The sequence below is a fragment of the Eschrichtius robustus genome, chromosome 15, assembly GCF_028021215.1.
Source record: "Eschrichtius robustus isolate mEscRob2 chromosome 15, mEscRob2.pri, whole genome shotgun sequence".
NCBI classification, from domain to species: Eukaryota; Metazoa; Chordata; class Mammalia; order Artiodactyla; family Eschrichtiidae; genus Eschrichtius; species Eschrichtius robustus.
In genome coordinates, this window is record NC_090838.1 from 43677912 (window position 1) to 43697906 (window position 19995).

A 19995-nucleotide genomic window follows, 5' to 3' on the forward strand; every position below is an offset into this window, starting at 1 on the left:
AATTTAAGAGCTCAGGGAATTGAGGATAGAATGTAATATGTTAAAAATAAGCAAAACAATCTAAATGTATTACAAACGTATGAAGCAACCTCAGTGAAGAAAGTAAAAAATTAACATGCTGATCTAAATAACTTTGGGAATGTGTAAAGTTGGTAAGCCTAAAGGCAAAAGAAGGTGTACATAAGCAATGAGTATACAGAAACACTCTGTACTATCTTCATAATTTTTTCTGTAAATCTAACACTGTTCCTCCAAAGGGACCTAGGAATATTATTCTTAAGTAACCATATAGTGGATACAGGAATTACAAAAATATCTTTTGATGATTACTGGATATAGAGCTGGATTGTTGGATACACGGGCTGGATTGGCATTGACATCCAAGCACCAAATAGCTTTGCCATTATTAAAATGAGGGCAGATGGTAGCCAGGTAATAAATGTAGTCCTGACCTCATTCTAGCTTGAAGCAAATTCTCTGGGCTCACAAACCCACACAGTGGTCATTTCCTCAGTTTCCAAATGTATAACTGGATTGGCTAAGCTTTGTACTTAGCAGAACACTCACATTGTTTCTTGGATCTGTGGGATAAGAATCACTGTGGTAGGGAAAGCTAAATTAAGTTCTCTGAACTCCTTCACCAAGTTAAACTGTGATATCAATAATAATATTATTGGGCTTCCCTGGTAGAGCAGTGGTTAAGAATCCACTTGCCAATGCAGGGGACATGGGTTCGAGCCCTGGTCTGGGAAGATTCCACATGCCACAGAGCAACTTAGCCCGTGCGCTCCAACCACTGAGCCTGTGCTCTAGAGCCTGCGAGCCACAACTACTGAGCTCGCGTGCTGTAACTACTGAGCCTATGTGCTGCAACTACTGAAGCCCACGTGCCTAGAGCCCATGCTCCACAACAAGAGAAGCCACCGCAATGAGAAGCCCGTGCACCACAACGAACTAGAGAAAGCCCGCGTGCAGCAACAAAGACCCAAAGCAGCCAAAAATAAATAAAATAAATAAATTTATAAAAAATAATATTACTAGGCAAAATTTCTGCCATGATAGAGTTAATATTAATAAAATATAGGAAAAAAACCCACAGGATCATCTAAATAGATTTAGACAAAGTATTTAACAAATTCAACATTCATTTCTGATAAAACACAGCAAACTAGAAATAGAATAGAACTAGAAGACTAGCAGAATAAGTCTTCTACAATTAAGAATCTAAAGAAAAAAACACACAGAGATAGACAGGAGGGAAAGAGAAGCAATCTAGTCAGGACCCACATGCCTAGTGGGCAACCCAAAAGAGGAAGGCAATATCATAAACTCGGTGGTTCTCCCTAAGGAGTGAAAGGTTCAAGCCCCAGACTGGGCATCTTAACCCTGGGGACTCACAATGGGAAGACAAATCCTTTAACTGGTTTTGAAAACCAGCAGGGCTTACAGCCAGGAAAGCTGAAGGGTTGTAAGAAACCGAGACTCCACTCTTAAAGGGCATATGCACAAACTTACTTGTTCTGAGTCCCAGTGCAGAGGCAGCAGGTTAAAAAGTGCTTGACATCCTAGCTGGGCTACCAAGACTGCCCTAGGATGCATCCCCAGCACATCCAGCTCTGACTCCAAGCCCAAACCCCCACCAAGGGGAAGCTGGACCACAGTGTGCCTGGGAAAAGCCCCAGCCCATGCCAGGATCCAGCTCTAGCCCTCCTGCAAAAGCAGCTGGGCATACATTGTCTGCATAAGGACACTCTTAAAAAGGAAATGCCAGGGCTTCCCTGGTGGCGCAGTGGTTGAGAATCTGCCTGCCAATGCAGGGGACACACGTTCAAGACCTGGTCTGGGAAGATCCCACATGCCGCGGAGCAACTGGGCCCGTGTGCCATAATTACTGAGCCTGCGTGTCTGGAGCCTGTGCTCCGCAACAAGAGAGGCCGCGATAGTGAGAGGCCCGCGCACCGTGATGAAGAGTGGCCCCCACTTGCCGCAACTAGAGAAAGCCCTCGCACAGAAACGAAGACCCAACACAGCCAAAAATAAATGAAGTGTAAAAATTTTTTTAAATAAATAAATAAATTTGGATCCAATTTGGATGCCTTTTATTTATTCATTTTTTTCTTGTCTGATATCTGTGGTTTGCACTTCCAATGTTATGTTAAATAGAAGTGGCGAGAGTGGACATTCTTGTCTTGTTCCTCTTATTAGAGGAAAACTTTGTTTTTTCACCTTTGAAAAAATTATGTTAGCTTTGGGTTTCTCCTAAATGGATTTTATTATGTTCAGGTATATCCCCTCTATACAAACTTTGTTGAGAGTTTTCATCATGAATAGAAATTGAATTTTGCATCCAAAGTTGCAAACTTTCAAAGATGTGAACATGAGCCTGTATGTCAGCTGTTCTACTGCACTACTGTAGTTTTCAAGGTACTGTACTGTAAGATTAAAAATATTTTCTTTATTTTTTGTGTCTATTTTTTAGGTATTATTTGTGTGAGAACTATTATAAACCTATTACAGTACAGTACTATGTAGCCGATTGTGTTAGTTGGGTACCTAGGCTAACTCTCTTGGACTTATGAACAAACTGGATTTAGGAATGCACTACTGGAACGGAACTCATTCGTATGTAGGGGACTTACCGTGTGTGTGTGTGTGTCTGTATGTGTGTGGTGTGTGTGTGTGTGTCTGTGTAGGGTTGGCCAAAAAGTTCATTTGGGTTTTTTGTAACATCTTGTAGAAAAACCCAACAAACCTTTTGGTCAACCCAATATATATCTCCCTAAAGTCTCCACCAAAAAATCATTAGAAATAATAAATGAATTCAGCAAAGTTGCAGGATACAAGATCAATATACAGAAAGCTGTTGCATGCTTTTTTTTGTTTGTTTTTTTTTTGTTTTTTTTTTGTTGCATGCTTATACTCTAATAATATCAGAAAGCGAAATCAAGAAAACAATCCCATTTAAAATTGAATCAAAAATAGTAAAATACTTAGGAACAAATTTAACCTAGGCGGTAAAAGATCTGTACCCTGAAAACAGTGATGAAAGAAACTGAAGATTACACAAATAAATAGAAATATATTCCTTATTAATGAATTAGAAAAATTAATATTGTTAAAATGGCCATACCACCCAAAGCAATCTACAGATTTAATGCAATTTCTATCAAAATGCCCATGGCATGTTCCACAGAACTAGATCAAATGATGGTAAAATTTGTATGGAACTAAAAAGATCCCAAACAGGCAAAGCAATCTTGAGAAAGAAGAAGAAAGCTGGCAGTATCATGCTCCCCTGACTTCAAACTGTACTACAAATCTATAATAATCAAAACAGTATGGTACTCACACAAAACCAGACACACAGAATAGAAAGTCCAGAAGTAAACTCACTCACATATTGTCAAAGTACATCATAGAAGGAAGGCAAGACTATACAATGGGGAAAATACTGTCTCTTCAGTAAGTGGTGTTGGGACATCCACACAGCTTCATGTAAAAGAATACAACTAAACCATTTTCTCAAATCTTATATCATAATAAATTCAAAATGTATTAAAGAATTAAATGTAAGACCTGAAATCATAAAACTCCAAAAAAAAAATATAGGCAGTTCACTCTTTGAAATCGCTCTTTGCTTTTTTTTTTTTTTTTGATCTTTCTCCTCAGGCGAGGGCAGCAAAAGGAAAGATAAACAAATGGAACCACATTAAACTAAAAAGCTTTCACACAGTGAAGGAAACCATCAGCAAAACAAAAAGGCAACTTACTGAATAGGAGAATATATTTGCAAATAATATGTCTGATAAGGGATAAACACCCCAAATATATAAAGAACTCATACAACTCAATATCAAAAAATAAACACTCCAATCAAAAAAGAAAAAAAATGGGCATAAGACCTCACTAGACATTTTTCCAAAGAAGACATACAGATGACCAATAGGCACATAAAAAGTGGCACAACATTACTAATCTTCAGGGAAATGCATATCAAAACCACAATAAGGTGCCACCTTACACCTGTCAGAATGACTATCATCAAAAAGACAAGCAGTAACAAGTGTTGGAAGGATGTGGAGAAAAGGGAACCCTCCTACATCGTTGGTGGGAATGTAAACTGGTACAGCAACTGTAGAAAACAATATGGAGTTTCCTCAAAAAATTAAAAATAGAACTATCATATGACACAGTAGTTCCACTCCTGGGTATTTATCCAAAGAAAATGAAAACATTAATTCAAAAAGATATATGCACCAAAATGTTCAATGCATAATTATATACAATTGCCAAGATATGGAGTCAATCTAAGTGCTCATTAATAGATGAATGGATATAAAATATGTGATATATATATATATATATATATATATATATATACACACGCATATGTATATATGTATATTTGTTTTACATATATATACATACACATAAACATTGGAATATTAGCCATAAAAAAGAATGAAATCTTGCAATTTGTGACAAGATAGATGAATCTGTAGATTATGCTAAGTCAAATAAGTCAGACAGAGAAAGACAAATACTGTATGTTTTCACTTATATGTGGAATCTAAACAAAAAAACAAACAAATATAACGAAAGAGAAACAGACTCACAGACACTGAGAACAAAGTAGTGGTTACCAGAGAGGAGGTGGGTAGGGGAATGCGCAAAATAGATGAAGAGGATTAAGAGGTACAAACTACCAGTTATATAATAAACAAGTCACAGGGATGTAATGTACAGCACAGGGACTATAGGGAATAATATAATAACTTTATATGGTGCATAATCTTTAAAAATATTGAATCACTATGTTGTAAAACTGAAACTAATATAATATTTTAAGTCAACTATACTTCAATTATAAAAAAAAAGACATGAAGTTTGTACAATGAAAGTACAAAAGATTGCTGAGAGAATTTTAAAGATCCAAATAAATTAATAAGAATTCCATGTTTATGGATTGGAAGACTCCATATTTCTTATGACTGCAACCAAATTGATTTATAGATTCAACAAAATCCCCATCAACACAGCAGCAAGGATTTTTGGTAGAAACTGACAAGCTGATTATTCAAATTAATATATAAATGAAAAAGCTTAAACAATTTTGAAAAACAGGGACAAAGCTTAAGGGCATAAACTGTCTGATTCCTAATCTTACTTCAAGCTACAGTAATGAAGACAATGTTATATCGGTGTACAGGCAGTTATACAAACTAAAAGAACAAAATTAAGAGTCCAGGGCTTCCCTGGTGGCGCAGTGGTTGAGAGTCTGCCTACCAATGCAGGGGACACGGGTTCGAGCCCTGCTCTGGGAAGATCCCACGTGCCGCGGAGCAACTAGGCCCGTGAGCCACAACTACTGAGCCTGCACGTCTGGAGCCTGTGCTCCGCGACAAGAGAGGCCGCGATAGTGAGAGGCCCGCGCACCGCGATGAAGAGTGGCCCCCACTTGCCGCAACTAGAGAAAGCCCTCGCACAGAAGCAAAGACCCAACACAGCCATAAATAAATAAATAAACAAAAATTAAACTTTAAAAAAAAATAAATAAATTAAGAGTCCAGAACTAAACTATTAAATTTGGTTAATTGTTTTTTAGCAAACAAACAATATGCAAAAAACAATTGTACTTAGAACCATACCTCAAACTATACACAAAAATTAACTCAAAAGGGGCCATAAACACAAATGTAAGAGTTAATGTTACAAAACTTCCATAAGAAGATCTAAGAGATAATCGTCAGGTGCTGAGCTAGGCAAAGATCTCTTAGATTCAACACCAAAATATGATTCATAAAAGAAAAATTGTTTAATTTCATTTCAACAATAGTAAAAATTCCTGTGTTTCAAAACACATCATTAATAAAATTGAAAAGACAAGCCATGTCTGAAAACCATATATGTAATAAAGGACTTGTATCCAGAATATATAAGTAATGCTTTCAAATCAGTATTTAAAAGACAAGAATTCCAATTAAACAGTACGCAAATGATTTGACTAGACATTTCACCAAAGAAGATATATTAATGCCTAATAGTCACATGAAAAGATGCTCAATATCCTTACTAGTTAGGGAAATGCAATTGAAAAATACAATGAGAGAACACCCACTGAACGCTGGCAGAAGACGTCAGACCTCCCAAAAGGCAAGAAAATCCCCACGTACTTGGGTAGGGCAAAAGAAAAAAGAACTAACAGACACAAAAGAATAGGGACGGAACCCGCACCAGTAGGAGGGAGCTGTGAAGGAGGAAAGGTTTCCACACACTAGGAAGCCCCTTCGCAGGCGGAGACTGCGGGTGGCAGAGGGGGGAAGCTTCGGAGCCACGGAGGAGAGCGCAGCCACAGGGGTGTGGAGGGCAAAGCGGAGAGATTCCCGCACGGAGGATCGGTGCCGAGTAGCACTCACCAGCCCGAGAGGCTTGTCTGCTCACCCGCCAGGGCGGGCGGGGGCTGGGAGCTGAGGCTCGGGCTTCGGTCGGAGCCCAGGGAGAGGACTGGGGTTGGCAGCATGAACACAGCCTGAAGGGGTTAGCGCACCACAGCTAGCCGGGAGGGAGTCCGGGAAAAAGTCTGCAGCTGCCGAACAGGCAAGAGACTTTTTCTTGCCTCTTTGTTTCGCGGCGCACAAGGAGAGGGGATTTAGAGCACTGCCTAAACGAGCTCCAGAGACGGGCGCGAGCCGCGACTATCAGCGCGGATCCCACAGCAACAGGGGCGCAGAGGGAAAAGCAGAGAGATTCCCACACAGAGGCTCAGCGCCGAGCAGCACTCACCAGCCCGAGAGGCTTGTCTGCTCACCCGCCGGGGCGGGCGGGGGCTGGGAGCTGAGGCTCGGGCTTCGGTCGGATCGCAGGGAGAGGACTGGGGTTGGCAGCGTGAACACAGCCTGAAGGGGTTAGCGCACCACAGCTAGCCAGGAGGGAGTCCGGGAAAAAGTCTGCAGCTGCTGAAGAGGCAAGAGACTTTTTCTTGCCTCTTTGTTTCGCGGTGTGCAAGGAGAGGGGATTCAGAGCACTGCCTAAACGAACTCCAGAGACGGGCGCGAGCCGTGGCTATCAGTGCGGACCCCAGAGACGGGCATGAGACGCTAAGGCTGCTGCTGCCGCCACCAAGAAACCTGTGTGCGAGCACAGGTCACTCTCCACACCGCCCCTCCCGGGAGCCGGTGCAGCCCGCCACGGCCAGGCTCCCATGATCCGGGGACAACTTCCTTGGGAGAACGCACGGCGCACCTCAGGCTGCTGCAACGTCACACTGGCCTCTGCCGCCGCAGGCTTGCCCCGCATCCGTACCCCTCCCTCCCCCCGGCCTGAGTGAGCCAGAGCCCCCTAGTCAGCTGCTCCTTTAACCCCGTTCTGTCTGGGCGGGGAACAGACGCCCTCAGGCGACCTACATGCAGAGGCAGGTCCAAATCCAAAGCTGAACCCCGGGAGCTGTACGAACAAAGAAGAGAAAGGGAAATCTCTCCCAGCAGCCTCAGAAGCAGCGGATTAAAGCTCCACAAATAACTTGATGTGCCTGCATCTGTTGAATACCTGAATAGACAATGAATCATCCCAAATTCAGGAGGTAGACGTTGGGAGCAGGATATATTAATTTTTCCCCTTTTCCTTTTTTTTGTGAGTGTGTATGTGTATGCTTCTGGGTGAGATTTTGTCTGTATAGCTTTGCTTTCACCATTAGTCCTAGGGTTAGGTCCGTCCGTTTTTGTTTTTTTTTTTCTTTACTTAAAAAATTTTTTTTCCTAATAAATGTTTTCTTAATAATTTTTGCCTTATTTCCTATTTTTAAAAATTAAAAATATTTTTTAAATAAGCTTTTTCATATTTTTTGTTTTAAAAAATTAAAATTTTTTTTCTTAATAAATTTTTTCTTAATAATTTTTTTATTTTTTATTATAAAAAAATTAATATATCTATTTTTAAAAATTAAAACTTTTTTCTTAATAAATTTATTCTTAATAATTTTTTCTTATTTTTTATTATAATAGCTTTATTTTATTTTATTTTATCCTGTTTCTTTCTTTCTTTCTATTTTTTCTCCCTTTTATTCTGAGCCGTGTGGATGAAAGGCTCTTGGTGCTCCAGCCAGGCATCAGGGCTGTGCCTCTGAGGTGGGAGAGCCAAATTCAGGACATTGGTCCACAAGAGACCTCCCAGCTCCACGTAATACCAAACGGCGAAAATCTCTCAGAGATCTCCATCTCAACATCAAGACCCAGCTTCACTCAACGACCAGCAAGCTACAGTGCTGGACACCCTATGCCAAACAACTAGCAAGACAGGAACACAGCCCCATCCATTAGCAGAGAGGCTGCCTAAAATCATAATAAGGCCACAAACACCCCAAAACACACCACCAGACGTGGACGTGCCCACCAGAAAGACAAGATCCAACCTCATCCACCAGAACACAGGCACTAGTCCCCTACACCAGGAAGCCTACACAACCCACTGAACCAACCGTAGCCACTGGGGACAGATACCAAAAACAACTGGAACTACGAACCTGCAGCCTGTGAAAAGGAGACCCCAAACACAGTAAGATAAGCAAAATGAGAAGACAAAAAAACACACAGCAGGTGAAGGAGCAGGGTCAAAACACACCAGACCTAACAAATGAAGAGGAAATAGGCAGTCTACCCGAAAAAGAATTCAAAATAATGATAGTAAAGATGATCCAAAATCTTGGAAATAGAAGAGACAAAATGCAAGAAACATTTAACAAGGACGTAGAAGAACTAAAATGGAACCAAGCAATGATGAAAAACACAATAAATGAAATTAAAAATACTCTAGACGGGATCAATAGCAGAATAACTGAGGCAGAAGAATGGATAAGTGACCTGGAAGATAAAATAGTGGAAATAACTACTGCAGAGCAGAATAAAGAAAAAAGAATGAAAACAACTAAGGACAGTCTCAGAGACCTCTGGGACAACATTAAACGCACCAACATTCGAATTATAGGGGTCCCAGAAGAAAAAGAGAAAAAGAAAGGGACTGACAAAATATTTGAACAGATTATAGTTGAAAACTTCCCTAATATGGGAAAGGAAATAGTTAATCAAGTCCTGGAAGCACAGAGTCCCATACAGGATAAATCCAAGGAGAAACACACCAAGACACATATTAATCAAACTATCAAAAATTAAATATAAAGAAAACATATTAAAAGCAGCAAGGGAAAAACAACAAATAACACACAACGGAATCCCGATAAGGTTAACAGCTGATCTTTCAGCAGAAACTCTGCAAGCCAGAAGGGAGTGGCAGGATATACTTAAAGTGATGAAGGAGAAAAACCTACAACCAAGATTACTCTACCCAGCAAGGATCTCATTCAGATTTGATGGAGAAAATAAAACCTTTACAGACAAGCAAAAGCTGAGAGAGTTCAGCACCACCAAACCAGCTTTACAACAAATGTTAAAGGAACTTCTCTAGGCAAGAAACACAAGAGAAGGAAAACACCTACAATAACAAACCCAAAATATTTAAGAAAATGGGAATAGGAACATACATATCGATAATTACCTTAAATGTAAAAGGATTAAATGCTCCCACCAAAAGACACAGACTGGCTGAATGGATACAAAAACAAGACCCATATATATGCTGTCTACAAGAGACCCACTTCAGACCTAGAGACACATACAGACTGAAAGTGAGGGGATGGAAAAAGATATTCCATGCAAATGGAAATCAAAAGACAGCTGGAGTAGCAATTCTCATATCAGAAAAAATAGACTTTAAAATAAAGACTATTACAAGAGACAAAGAAGGACACTATACAATGATCAAGGGATCGATCCAAGAGAAAGGTATAACAATTGTAAATATTTATGCACCCAACATAGGAGCACCTCAATACATAAGGCAAATACCAACAGCCATAAAAGAGGAAATCAACAGTAACACAATCATAGTAGGGGACTTTAACACTCCACTTTCACCAATGGACAGATCATCCAAAATGAAAATAAATAAGGAAACACAAGCTTTAAATGATACATTAAACAAGATGGACTTAATTGATATTTATAGGACATTCCACCCAAAAACAACAGAATACACATTTTTCTCAAGTGCTCATGGAACATTCTCCAGGATAGATCATATCTTGGGTCACAAATCAAGCCTTGGTAAATTTTAAAAAATTGAAATCGTATCAAGTATCTTTTCCGACCACAACGCTATGAGACTAGATACCAATTACAGGAAAAGATCTGTAAAAAATACAAACATATGGAGGCTACACAATACACTACTTAATAACAAAGTGATCACTGAAGAAATCAAAGGGGAAATCAAAAAAATACCTAGAAACAAATGACAATGGAGACACAACGACCCAAAACCTATGGGATGCAGCAAAAGCAGTTCTAAGAGGGAAGTTTATAGCAATAAAAGCCTACATCAAGAAACAGGAAACATCTCAAATAAACAACCTAATCTTGCACCTAAAGCAACTAGAGAAAGAAGAACAAAAATACCCCAAAGCTAGCAGAAGGAAAGAAATCATAAAGATCAGATCAGAAATAAATGAAAAAGAAATGAAGGAAACAATAGCAAAAATCAATGAAACTAAAAGCTGGTTCTTTTGAGAAGATAAACAAAATTGATAAACCATTAGCCAGACTCATCAAGAGAAAAAGGGAGAAGACTCAAATCAATAGAATTAGAAATGAAAAAGGAGAAGTAACCACTGACACTGCAGAAATACAAACGATCATGAGAGATTACTACGAGCAACTCTATGCCAATAAAATGGACAACCTGGAAGAAATGGACAGATTCTTAGAAATGCACAACCTGCCGAGACTGAACCAGGAAGAAACAGAAAATATGAACAGACCAATCACAAGCACTGAAATTGAAACTGTGATTAAAATCTTCCAACACACAAAAGCCCAGGACCAGATGGCTTCACAGGCGAATTCTATCAAACATTTAGAGAAGAGCTAACACCTATCCTCCTCAAACTCTTCCAAAATATTGCAGAGGGAGGAACACTCCCAAACTCATTCTACGAGGCCACCATCACCCTGATACCAAAACCAGACAAAGATGTCACAAAGAAAGAAAACTACAGGCCAATATCACTGATGAACATAGATGCAAAAATCCTCAATAAAATACCAGCAAACAGAATCCAACAGCACATTAAAAGGATCATACACCATGATCAAGTGGGGTTTATCCCAGGAATGCAAGGATTCTTCAATATATGCAAATCAACCAATGTGATACACCATATTAACAAATTGAAGGAGAAAAACCATATGATCATCTCAATAGATGCAGAGAAAGCTTTCGACAAAATTCAACACCCATTTATGATAAAAGCCCTGCAGAAAGTAGGCATAGAGGGAACTTTCCTCAACATAATAAAGGCCATATATGACAAACCCACAGCCAACATTGTCCTCAATGGTGAAAAACTGAAACCATTTCCACTAAGATCAGGAACAAGACAAGGTTGCCCACTCTCACCACTACTATTCAACATAGTTTTGGAAGTGTTAGCCACAGCAATCAGAGAAGAAAAAGAAACAAAAGAAATCCAAATCGGAAAAGAAGAAGTAAAGCTGTCACTGTTTGCAGATGACATGATACTATACATAGAGAATCCTAAAGATGCTACCAGAAAACTCCTAGAGCTAATCAATGAATTTGGTAAAGTAGCAGGATACAAAATTATTGCACAGAAATCTCTTGCATTCCTATACACTAATGACGAAAAATCTGAAAGTGAAATTAAGAAAACACTCCCGTTTACCATTGCAACAAAAAGAATAAAATATCTAGGAATAAACCTACCTAAGGAGACAAAAGACCTGTATGCAGAAAATTACAGGACACTGATGAAAGAAATTAAAGATGATAAGAATAGATGGAGAGATATACCATGTTCTTGGATTGGAAGATTCAACATTGTGAAAATGACTCTACTACCCAAAGCAATCTACAGATTCAATGCAATCCCTATCAAACTACCACTGGCGTTTTTCACAGAACTAGAACAAAAAAATTCACAATTTGTATGGAAACACAAAAGACCCCGAATAGCCAAAGCAATCTTGAGAACGAAAAATGGAGCTGGAGGAATCAGGCTCCCTGACTTCAGACTATATTACAAAGCTACAGTAAGCAAGACAGTTTGGTACTGGCACAAAAACAGAAATATAGATCAATGGAACAGGATAGAAAGCCCAGAGATAAGCCCACGCACATATGGTCACCTTATCTTTGATAAAGGAGGCAAGCATATACAGTGGAGAAAAGACAGCCTCTTCAATAAGTGGTGCTGGGAAAATTGGACAGGTACATGTAAAAGTATGAAATTAGAACACTCCCTGATACCATACACAAAAATAAACTCAAAATGGATTAAAGACCTAAGTGTAAGGCCAGACAATATCAAACTCTTTGAGGAAAACATAGGCAGAACACTCTATGACATAAATCACAGCAAGATCCTTTTTGACCCAGCTCCTAGAGAAATGGAAATAAAAACACAAATAAACAAATGGGACCTAATGAAACTTCAAAGCTTTTGCACAGCAAAGGAAACCATAAACAAGACCAAAAGACAACCCTCAGAATGGGAGAAAATATTTGCAAATGAAGCAACTGACAAAGGATTAATCTCCAAGATTTACAAGCAGCTCATGCAGCTCAATAACAAAAAAAGAAACAACCCAATCCAAAAATGGGCAGAAGACCTAAACAGACATTTCTCCAAAGAAGATATACAGATTGCCAACAGACACATGAAAGAATGCTCAACATCATTAATCATTAGAGAAATGCAAATCAAAACTACAATGAGATATCATCTCACACCGGTCAGAATGGCCATCATCAAAAAATCTAGAAACAATAAATGCTGGAGAGGATGTGGAGAAAAGGGAACACTCTTGCACTGTTGGTGGGAATGTAAATTGATACAGCCACTATGGAGAACAGTATGGAGGTTCCTTAAAAAACTACAAATAGAACTACCCTACGACCCAGCAATCCCACTACTGGGCATATACCCTGAGAAAACCATAATTCAGAAAGAGTCATGTACCAAAATGTTCATTGCAGCTCTGTTTACAATAGCCAGGATATGGAAGCAACCTAGGTGTCCATCATCGGATGAATGGATAAAGAAGATGTGGTACATATATACAATGGAATATTACTTAGCCATAAAAAGAAATGAAATGGAGGTATTAGTAGTGAGGTGGATGGAGTTAGAGTCTGTCATACAGTGTGAAGTAAGTCAGAAAGAGAAAAACAAATACAGTATGCTAACACATATATATGGAATCTAAGGAAAAAAAAAAAAAAGGCCATGAAGAACCTATTGGCAAGAGGGGAATAAAGACACAGACCTACTAGAGAATGGACTTGAGGATATGGGGAGGGGGAGGGGTGAGATGTGACAGGGTGAGAGAGTGTCATGGACATATATACACTACCAAATGTAAAATAGATAGCTAGTGGGAAGCAACCGCATAGCACAGGGAGATCAGCTCGGTGTTTTGTGACCACCTAGAGGGGTGGGATTGGGAGGGTGGGAGGGAGATGCAAGAGGGAAGAGATATGGGAACATATGTATATGTATGGCTGATTCACTTTGTTGTAGAGCAGAAACTAACACACCGTTGTAAGGCAATTATACTTCAATAAAGATGTTTAAAAAAAAATACAATGAGATGCCACCACATACACACAATATGGGTATTATCTAAAGACATAAAACAACAAGTGTTGGCAAGGATGTAGAAAAATAGGTAGCCTCATATATTTCCTGTGGGAATAAAAATGAGTTAGCTATTTTAGAAAGAGTTTGGCAGTTTCTTTTAAAAAATACATATGTATTTATATATATCATATGACCTTACCTTTCCATTTCTAGGTGTTTACTCAAACGCTTATGTCCATGCACAGATCTGTACGTGAATGTTCATAATAGCATTACTCATAACATCCCTGAACTGGAAACAATCTAAATGTGTACTAACCAGTCAATGGATAAACACAATGTGTTATATTCATACCACATTTTCCAAATGCAAAAAACTATATACTGGATGATTATATTTACATGAAATGTCCAGAAAAGTCAAAGCTATAGAAACCAAAAGCAGATAATTGATTGTCTGGGAATGATGAGAGTGGGAATTAATTGGAAATGGGCAGGAGACAACTAATAGGCTGATACAACGTTTTAATATTGAATTGTAGTGATGCTTACATAGCTCTATAAATTTACTAAAAATGATTTAATTGTAAGCTTATTATGCTTACAATTAAATAGTATATAAATGTTAACTCTATAATGCTATAAAAAATAGATATCACATCCTGGCAGAAAATGGCAGAGAAGAGTGCCACTCTCTAAGATTTATAAAGATGGCCCCATTCATATCTCTATCTAATTCACCAGTCTGGCAACTATATATTGTGTGCTCCAATCAGATATCTTCTTTGGGGGTCAATGCACCTGTTATAGGCAGAATAATGATCCCTCAAAGATGTCTACATCCTAATTCCCAGAATCTGTAAATATGTTAGGTTACATGGCAAAGGAGAAATATGGTTGCAGATGGAATTAAGAATGCTACTCACCTAATCTTGAGATGAGAAAAATTTTCTGGATTATCCAGGTGGGCCCAATGTTATCACAAGATTCTTAGAAAGTGAAGAAGGAGATAGGAATGCCTGTTAGAGTGATGCAGCATAAGACGCTACTGGCTTTGATGATGGAAGAAGGTCTTGAGCCAAAGAATGAGGACAGCCTCTAGAAGCTGGAGAAGGAAGAAAGAAAATGTAATTTTCCCTAGAGAATCCAAAAACAGAACACATCCCAGCTGACACTTTGATTTTAGCTCAATGATACCTACTTCAGACTTTTGACCTCCAGAACTGTAAGATAATAAATGTTAAAAAAAAAATGTATGTTGTCTAAAACCACTAAATAAATGGTAATTTTTAAACAGCAACAATAGAAATCTAATATGGAACTCATCCTCCAGCTGCTGGGAATACTGGCTACTGGTGACTGTTCTCAGTTGTAGGGAATTGTCTAGTTAAGGTTTTTCTTCCTTCTAGAGTGTGCTGATGACTAGCTGATGTGGGGTTACAAAGACCTTAGTTGTAATTAAACTGCAGGTCAGCGTGTTTCTCTGCACACTCCTACCTTCATTTTCTTAGTTATATATTCTGAGACCATTTCCCAATAAATCTGCATACATCTCTCCATCTTGGAGTCTGTTTCCTGTGACACAGCTCCTTTAACACAGACTCTGCATAAAGAGACTCTGCCTCTTCACTGACATCTACAGAAAAAATCTCTGCATCTCAGAATTTCAGTACTTTTTAGAAATGCTAACTCATTAAAGTTTTCCATAATGCATTATTTTCAGTTATTCCCCCAGATTCCACATTTCGATTAACAACTATATTCCCAAAGAGCAAAATGGTTTTAATGCACCCTGATTTCATTAAATAAGACTTTAAAAAATAAAGTATTACATTGTTTATTCAAAACAGCAGTTTTGGTAGGTTAAGGTGTCAATTCAACATGTGTGTAGAAAAGCCAACTTAAAGCTCTCTACTGATAATTATCCTTGCCACATCACATTATAAAACAAAACAAAAAATAAACCATAAACCTTACAAAATTAACTTTATGCTTGCTTATAATATACAGAGAGAGCCATGCATAATGAAGATATAATCACACATTTTTTTTCTTTGAAAACATTATTTTAAGTTGGTAGTTCAATATTAAATCTAGAAGGGAGTTTTCTGTAGAATTGACTAATTGTTGTTATACATTAGGACCTACTCCTTTTTGAGTGGCACCAGTATAATTAATTGCTGTTCCTGACTCATAGCTATCAGATATTAGGTTTCACATGAATTAAGTTAATAAAATTTATAAGTCTTGCAGAGAGGTCAAGAATCTGAGCAATTCTATTATTTTTGCTTAATTTTTCCCCTTTGTGAAATACGGATAACTTGAAAAGTACTCTTATTCACCTTTTAACTTTTTTTCATTTAATCAACTTTTATTGAGAATAATCATGGAATCTTGTTATGTATTTGGCAAAAAGTACATCTTTATTACTTAACTTCTTGTTCAGATGATTCAAAATTAGAACTGAAAGAGACTCTAGAGTGATTCCAATGTGACAAGAAATCTGTTCAGTGAAAAAATAGACTTCAGTGTCCTCACTCTATATCTTAGAAAATGAAGCCTTGAAAGTTTATGTGACACCCCACCCCAAGTTTATATACCTAGTGGTTGCAAAGGCAGGATGGGAACCTAATGAGTCTAATTTTATTTCCACCAAAAGGGCCCTTAAAATATAAGAAGGAAGGGAAATAGGGGAGATTCAGTGTGTGATAGAGACCTAACCTTCTGCTGCTGGTTTGACAATGAAGGGTGTCATGTCAAAAAGCATAAGAAGAAAGTAAATTCTGCTAACAACTGGAGATTTTGGAAGGAGGTGCCAACCCCTAGATAAGAACTGCAACTTCAGCTGACATCTTACTGTCAGCGTTATGAAACTCTGATTAATGAAACCAACCATGCATGCTGGACTTTTGAACTACAAATGCACATTGCTTCAAGCAGGTAAGTTTGTGGCAATTTGTTATGCAACAATAGAAAACAATTTATTTACTGTTATTTTTGCTGTATGACCAATGAGTAAAACCTTTCTCCTCAGTGTTTTCTTGTTTCTAAACTCAGAGTGGGCCATCTAGAAACAATGGAAGGAAGGAAACCTTCTGCATTCTGCTTGTTTGAAGGGTGATCAAATGTGGAGCATGAAAGTAAGGATGGAGTTGGAGAAACTGCTTTTAACTTCTGATTTAGCCACTTATTGGCTATGTGACCTTAAGCAAGTGTCTTTTAAATTTTCCTTAAGTCTTACATTTCACGGCTAATAAAAAGAGAAAATATCCACTCCAAATATCTCTTAGAGTTGTGAAGATATGTAGAAAAATATTTATGAAAGCAAAATGCACATTATATCCAAACCAAAAGACAGAATTCTGAATGGAGAGCTGGGAAAAGGAATAAAAGAGCTACATATGTCTTTCTATTGTAGATTTTGCTAGCAATACTGACTGTTATGGTAGAATAAGACCCTCCCACTCAAGATTATCTATAGATATCATTTTTTGGGAGAACCTGACTCTAGCCTCAAAAAGTTGAGACCGGCTTAACCTACATTCACTAATGGGAACTATGTTCAATAAACTGTTTCTATTTTCAACATACTCCAGAGGATGTGTAAGCAGCTCTGTCTGGTATTAAGGTCCACTTCTTCATTGCTAAGAGATGGATGAGGGCTACATGGAAAGTCTGCTGATCACATACAAACCCAAACACTGCTCAGGTATCAGGGCAGTTTTTAAGGGTTATAAACTCTGGCATTTGCTAATCTGAGTACAAATCCTTATTCAGGCACTTACAGAGCTACCTGCACCTTTGATAAGACATTTAACTTTTTCAAATCTATAAAACAGGTATGATAACACCAGTATAAGTCAGGGTTTAGCAGATATATATTAAGAGATTTATTACAAGGACTTGGCTTACACAACTATGGGGTGGCTAGGCAAATGTGAATTCCCTAGGGTAGGCAAAGTCTCAGGCATGGGCTATACCTGCTGTCCACAAGTGGAATTTCTTCTTCATTAGGGCAGCTTCAGCTCTTCTACTAAATCCTTTCAACTGACTGATTCAGGCCCAACCAGATTTTCTAGAGTAACCTCCTTTATTTAAAGTCAACCATATCACATCTACAAAATATCTTCAAAGCAACATTTAGTGGTTGATTAATCACTGGTAAGTGTAGCCTAACTAAGTAAACACATCAAAAGACCATCACAGTACCTAAATTACAGGCTTCTTTTGAGCATCATAGGGAATGGATGGGTGTGCACGTGCGTGTGCATGCGGGCATGCGTGTGGGTGGGTGTATGTGTGTAGTGGATGTCTAACACATTTTATGTGGTCAAAAAATTCTAGCTATATATTATCATTATTGCCTGTAAATAATAGGAATGGTAGGAATTGCTGAAAATATCACACCTTTGTGTCTCTCTGAACTGAGGTGTTTTCTGGATTTTTTTTCCCCTATAAGAGTATATTTTTGCTTGTAGCTGCTGCATTATTCACATTTATTTGCCAACGTTAGAAGCCCTTTTATATCATTTTTCATTCAAAGAATAATCAGAGAAACAATTCCTCATTTCCTTGGTATTGTAACACTTCCATAGTAAAATCAGCATCAAATATCCCTGTAAGGTACTAAATTAGGATATGTAGTTTGAAAATTTCATGTCCAATATCACAAGGGTTTCAAAAATAATCAGTAAGGCATTATAAGAGTGTCAAATGTTATTTATAATTTTAATTATTAATATTATTGTCATAAGAAATTACTCAATAGATCATACACATACTTGTTAACTATCTTAGGTTTCTATGTATTATGGACATTGCCCTGAGTTCTTGAAAAGGGTGTAAGATCTATACCACTATTGATTCACCTATTAGTATAACTTATTTCTGGACAATTTCTGATACCTAGTCAAGAGTCATCTACTTTATTGTTTCTCAAACTATTCATGCTGCACCGCTTTATTTAAAATAGCAATCTGTCATAAACCAATGTATTTTAAAAATAGAATTAAAGTGTATTACTAGGAAAATATGACAAGGAAAAGTCTAAGATAAATACATTTTTATATCTAATCTTATACTATTAGAACCACTACACATATAATTATATTTCAACAAATATAATTATAACAAACAATATAGGAAAAAAGCAAAAAATGTAAAACTTACATGCTGTTCATTAAAAGTTCATTAAGTAAGTCAGACAAAGACAAATATCATATGATGTCACTTATATGTGGATTCTAAAAAAATGATACAAGTGAATTTATTTACAAAACAGAAATAAACTCACAGACATTAGAAAACAAACTTATGGTTATCAAAAGGGAAAGGGGGGGATAAATTAGGAGTTTGGGATTAACAGATACACACTACTATATATGAAATAAACAACAAGGACCTACTGCATGACACAGGGAACTATATTCAATATCTTGCAATAACCTATAATGGAAAGGAATCTGAATAAGAATATATATATGTATAACTGAACATCTTTCCTGTACACCTGAAACTAACACATTATAAATCAACTATACTTCAATAAAAAGTTGTTTGTTTTGGAAAAAAAGTTCATTAAAAGTGTACATAAAGACAATTAATATAGATAGTTGCTATTAAACTTATATTTTTTGTCATTAAAAAGGATAACTTAAAGGTTATAAGTGAAATAGTGATTTCCACCTTAAATGTATGTTCACATATTTTGAATGAACACTATGTATATAGATATTTAAAAATTTTAACCTGACAACTGAGATTAGGTAAATGTATTAACTTATCTAATCTAGGTTGGAATGATGACTATGTGACAAAAGATGATCTATGTTAAAACTGCTTCTATATTTTGTTTCAAGAAAACCAACAGTAGAGAAACTAGTCTTAACGAAGTAAGTGAATGGGAATGGAGTAAAAGATTTTAAAGCAATTTCATAAAGCTCAGGATAATCACTTTTAACTATTATCCAAAATGTAAGTGATGCTACATTTTCAAAAGATCTTCAATCCTTCATCAGTAGCCAGTTCCAAAAATTTAAGTTACTTTTTCATGAAAGAAATGGATTCCAAGTTTAATACACTTTAGGATTAAAGTTGACAAATCTTAATTATCACACACTGTTAATATGTGTGCATGACTAGCACCCAGTTCCTGACATGCAACTCAAATGATTTAGACCATGTTTAATGAGGTGAGTCTTACAATCATGTAATTAGGATGTACAAATAATGTAAAATTCCAATAAAAGTTACTAAATACCCTGAATTTGTCCTTATTTCACTGAGGA